The 6,000-nt window shown below is 33.3% G+C and overlaps 1 protein-coding gene across 7 annotated transcripts in view; it reads right to left on the reverse strand.

Annotated features, from left to right (window-relative positions):
• Positions 1–5,221, reverse strand: part of LOC134527226 (ecotropic viral integration site 5 ortholog) — a 950,124-nt gene extending 944,903 nt beyond the window's left edge. For 2 of the 7 annotated variants that reach the window (XM_063359715.1, XM_063359712.1), the window contains exon 1: positions 5,092–5,221. The gene's annotated coding sequence lies outside the window, so the exon portion shown is untranslated. The remainder of the gene's footprint in view (positions 1–5,091) is intronic. The other 5 variants (XM_063359717.1, XM_063359719.1, XM_063359713.1 and 2 more) reach the window with 3 other exon arrangements.
• Between the last annotated feature and the right edge of the window lie 779 nt (positions 5,222–6,000).

The raw sequence follows: 6,000 nt of genomic DNA on the forward strand, positions 1-6,000 counted from the left end.
GAGAGAGAGAGAGAGAGAGAGAGAGAGAGAGAGAGAGAGAGAGAGAAAGAGATAATACGCGCGCGACCTTGAGACAAGCGATACTATAGCGCTCTAGCGTGGGAGACACTAACCACGAGTGCCTTCTTTTCGAAAGCAGAGCTGTCTGGCGGGGGAGCTTGCAACTACCTCAGTTTTGATTCCAAAACTGGCAGAATAAATCGTATCCCCTCGCGACTTCTATAAGTTATATATATTCAATGGCTATGCTGACCGTTCGGCCACGAGGCCAAACAACAGTTTCAGAAGATATAATATATAAAAAAATTTTGTTCACGGTAGGGGAATAATATTATTTAGTTCTTATAACACAATTTTATAACAAATACGCATCCCAAATACACCAAACTTATTTATAATGTGTTACAATATTTTTTAAAATATTGTGCAAAAGATCCTGGGTGTAATTTGAATTATTATTATTATTATTATTATTATTATGTGTAACTGTAAAACACCATTGTTGGTTCAAAACGTATTTGAATATTCAACATTAATTTTAAATAACCGTACCGATTGTGCTGAAAATCGGTGGACGATCGTTAAATTACATAATATTAATAATTCAAACGGCGAAAATATGATTGAAAAGTCAAATCGATGGTTGTTCCAATCGAGTGGAAGAGATGCCACGCATGCGTACAATGAGCATGAAGAGAGATGCCACGCATGCGTACAATGAGCAAACAGGACACATCCGTAGTGGGACATCCGTAGTGGGACACTTTTTCGTGCGTGCAGCCGGCGTTCATCGATTTATTAGACATCACGTTAAAAAATAATTACATAACTACCTTAGTAGACATACTATGAAATTCGTTAAGACATTCCATGCTGGATGCATTAAGTTAAAAACATTCAAAATATTTTCGCTGTATGGACTATGAGAAAATACCAATCTTTTTTTCCAAATATTGGCGAACATATAGTTATTACTAGCTACCCGACCCGGCTTCGCACGGTTGTATTAATGGGGGAGGGGGGAAATGAGACCAGATCTCTTATTTACAGTTATAATAAATAAAATGGAAATTAATTAATTTTAACAAAAACTTAATACAATGCTTTGTAATGTACGGAAGAAAAAATGAATTGCATCAATGATTTCCCGACTTTCGAGCACGCAACGTTGTCATGGAGACGAAGTACCCACTGTTTCCCGGGCTTAAACACCAATCAACATTGATAAACAGTTGATTATCTTAATATATATAAATCTCGTGTCACAATGTTTGTCCTCAATGGACTCCTAAACCACTTCGATTTCGAAGAAAATTGGCATTTATGTGTAATTTTGTCCAACTTGAGAGATAGGATAGTTTTTATTTCAATTAATGGTCTTAATAATTTATAATTAATAATAAATAACCTATCGCCATGGGCAAACAAAAAATCATAGGTCATAGACATACAAACAGTAATTGTGTGACATTTCTCTATGTCCAACACACTGTCATATAGCGCTATCCAGTTTGCTTTAACTCGCAGACAATAGAGCTCCGTGTGTTTAGCCCGGGCAACGCCGGGTACCGCAGCTAGTTATTATATATAAATCCAGTGTCCTGATGTTTGTTTCCAGTGAACTCTTTACCAAGTCAACCGATTTCGATGAAAATTGGCATTTATGTGAAATTTTTTCCAACTTGAGAGATAGGATAGTTTTTATTTTGATTAATGGTCTTAATATGTTATAATTAATAATAAACTGATTATCAATGTTGATTTGTGTTATTAATCGTAACTTTCATAAGTCTCAAACAGATGGCGCCTTAAAACAATTTTTTACAGACAACTGTTGTACTGTCTGAAATAAATATCTCATAGATGGCGCTACGTTTCAATTCAAATTTTATTTTTCTTCATGTTGTGCACATTTTCGTTGATCAATGTACTACATACCCTCGCTTTTTTTGTATTATTTTTTATTTTATTCTCAAGTGTTTACAATTATTGATATCTATATCTTCATCTGTCAATCTACAGATATAATAATAAAACAAATAATATTAGCTAGAGAATCAGAGTTCATCAAATTTTATTTCATGTTAAAAAATTTGTAAGTATTAATTAATTCTACCTTTCCTGCAACTTAGATTATAAAATCTGTGTTAAATTTTGTCTTTTAAATTCTTTCTAAATCACTCAGCAACAGCAACGCGTGGCCGGGTCTGCTAGTTAATTATAAATTATAAATACTATTAATCAAAATAAAAACTATCCTATCTCCCAAGTTGGAAAAAATTACACACAAATGCCAATTCTCATCTAAATCGGTTGACTTGGTGAAGAGTTCACTGGAAACAAACATCAGGACACTGCATTTATATATATATATATATATATATATATATATATATATATATATATATCAAGATGTACAATAAGTTCTTAAAATGTTCCAGGGGTTTATTCAAGTTTAGAAAAAAATATTTGTAGAAGAAAAATAGATCCTACTTAAGAAATCTACATACCCCTGGGTAAATATTTACTTGGGCGGTATTTCCGAAAAAAAATTTTAAACATCCGAAAATACCTTTATTTTATGCTCTTCAACTTCCTCTTTTCGTTAAAATCGGCGGAGATTATAAATTCCAAATACTTTAGGAGATATCGAATTTTTAAATTTCTTCATATGTAGTTGAGCGGTATTTGCGAAAAAAAATGTTAAAAATCCGAAAATACCTTTATTATATGCTCTTCAAATTCCTCTTTTCATTAAAAGCGGCGGAGATTAGAAATTCCAAATACTTTAGGAGATATCGAATTTTTAAATTTCAGCACAAAACCAGCGCATTCCTGTGGCGTGCGTGCACCATTGTTTCTTGTTTACGTACGAGTATCTATTTTCTTTATTGGATAATGATGTCACGTGATTGTTCGTGATAGGCCAGAATTCAAATGAACTAATACGTGATTATTTAGTTCAATTATTGTTTAAAACGGTTTTTAATTACCGCCTCCAACTTAGGTGAGTTTTTAACGTTTCTAATTTTAAAGTCTTATTTGTTATTTTGATATTGTTGCGCAAGTAATAAGAAACAAAAAAATTTACGTGAGTTGTTACTGTACATCCTTTGTTACGGGTTTGTTAGGTAAGGTCAGTTACATTATAAATAATTTAAAACTAAAGAATAATTAAAATTAATTCACATTATTTTTAATATCACCTTAGTTTGAAAGTATTTATAATGTAACTGACCTGACCTAATCGACCATTTTAGTTTACTGTTCACCGTCTGTCCGGGTTTGTTTGGTCAGGTCAGTTACATTATAAATATTTTAAAACTAAACAGCCATTAAAATTAATTCACAAAATAATTTTTAATGTCGGCTTAGTTTGAAAGTATTAATAATGTAACTGACCTGACCTAATCAACCATTTTATTAATTACGCATTCACGAACACACGGCAAAATAACAAAAATGGCGCCGCTCGAATGGTTCCACAGGTCTTGTATTGCAAAATTAAAAAATTCGATATCTCCTAAAGTATTTGGAATTTCTTATCTCCGCCGCTTTTAATGAAAAGAGGAAGTTGAAGAGCATATGATAAAGGTATTTTCGGATTTTTAACATTTATTTTCGCAAATACCGCTCAACTACATATGATGAAATTTAAAAATTCGATATCTTCCTTCTAAAGTATTTGGAATTTCTTACCTCCGCCACTTTTAATGAAAAGAGGAAGTTTAAGAGCATAAAATAAAGGTATTTTCGGATTTTTAACATTTATTTTCGGAAATACCGCCCAAGTAAATATTTACCACACTGTATGATTGCGTGAGAATGCTTTTAACACATGTCAGAAATACCTTGGACATAAAATTGAAACAGTGATTTAAGTGCCAAAATACAAATATAGAGATCATATCTTCTGCACTTCCAGGAAGGTATGTTTTGGAGAAGAATTATTTATCTTTTATAGTCGTTGGTATGTATGGACAATGATGGGGGAAGGAGAGGGGGAGTAGATGGTGTAAAAGACAGGGGATATTTTGTACAGTTCACCTAGGCCTCCCAAAAATGAGCTGGTCGAACATAAGTGCTTCAAAATAAAAATACAAGAACAAAAATTGACTACCCGAGTAACTTACTACCTTATGTACATAATAATAATGAGTGGGAATGCAGTCAATAAGTTTAAATAAACTTTTCAAACACGAAATTACTGAGTCATTTATTAGAACTAGTAGATGTACCAAAATGTAAGAAAATATGAAATAGAATACCTATTAATAATTGTATCGCAATCTCCAAAATTTAGAATTATGTTTATCGCACTTAGTAGGTATTTTAAATTCGGTCATAAAATAAACGGAAAAATATTCAGGTTATACCTATTTATATGTCATAGCTTAATATTAAAAATACTTAAACATTAAATTATAGGCAAAACTCGAAAAGTGGTAAGTAATTGTACCAGGTGTTATGAAAGATACACGCTGAGGTACTTAAAGTAGAACATAACCAAACTCGAAAAGGGGTAAGTAATTGCAGTGGCGTAGCCAGGATTTGTGTATGGGGGGGTGTTAAGAAGCATGCCGCCCCCCCCGTATTAAAGCGGGGGGTCCGGGGGTCCTCCCCCGGGGAAATTTGGATTTTAAGGTGTAAAATAGTGCTATTTTAGCAGTTTTCGGTACTTAAATTTAAATATTGTAATGGTAAAAATTTTATTAATTTTAATATGAAATTTGTTTGAGTGATGAATAAGAAATTAAAGATTTGGTGCTAAGGGCGGGGGTTTGAACCCCTAAACCCCCCCCCCCCCCCTGGCTAGCCCCTGAGTAATTGTACCAGGTGTTATGAAAGATACGCGCTGAGGTACTTAAAAGTAGAACATAACCAAACTGCTGCATTTATATTAAGAAATAACTTTAAATAAACATAAGTGAAAATAAACTATAAACCAAACCCTTATGACACAAGTGATATACACATAAATATCATTGTTTATTACACAGTTTTTCTGCCTACATTTGTTTATGAAGTACAGCACACCTAATATTGTGTCAAATTGTAAATCTATGAAACTTTTCACTTAGATTTACTCACCGTAGATCTGGATTATCCAATTCCCCTTCACTTCACAAACGATCAAAATATGAACTCCACACGTCCACAGAACCAAATACAACACCAAACAGCTGAAACGACACTAGACACAGCCGTTGCCTACGAGATTGGGAAGGCCTTCGCATCAATGATTTCAATGTGGAACATTGAATGTAGTTCACAAACGCCGCTAGATCGCAGGTGTTTACACTGTATATTAACACATGGCTTATAACATGAAATGTTGTATTGTTGATGAAAGAACATTTTCCTGGAGTTTATTTGTTAGCAGTGTGCAAGTAAGTTGACTTTACCGGTTATAAGTTGCGAGAAATTAATGATTTCGACTATTTTGCATGAACTTTGGTAATATAAAATTCTAAAGAGTTCTTTTATATGATGGTGCACAATAATGTAAACATTGGATTTATAAACACTGTGCTAATTCGTTAGGCTATGGATTTAATGATTTTTATGTGGAACTCTTAAGTACCACTACACACTGTAAAAGACATACATTTACTTATTTCTTTATAGTTTAAGATGGTGTATTGTTGTGTACCATTTTGCAAAAATGATTCCTCACAGTCAAAGGTGACTGGCATTTCATTTCATCAGTTTCCAACAAATTGTGATTTGCGTGACAAATGGCTTAAAGTCATTTCACGACAGGAAAGTCCTGATAGCAGTGATAAATGGCAGCCTTCAGCTAGGTCAGTTGTCTGCAGAAAACATTTTAGTAATGAATGCTTTAGTATTTCTACTAAAAACAAGAGACTACTTCCGAATTCTGTCCCTACTATTTTCCCTGGGTATCCATTAGAGCTGTAGCAAACCGTATGTATTCGTTACTGAGTAACGGGTGCGGCATCTAGTAACGAGTAACGAAACGTTACACACGAATGCATT

The sequence above is a fragment of the Bacillus rossius genome, chromosome 1, assembly GCF_032445375.1.
Source record: "Bacillus rossius redtenbacheri isolate Brsri chromosome 1, Brsri_v3, whole genome shotgun sequence".
Classification (NCBI taxonomy): domain Eukaryota; kingdom Metazoa; phylum Arthropoda; class Insecta; order Phasmatodea; family Bacillidae; genus Bacillus; species Bacillus rossius.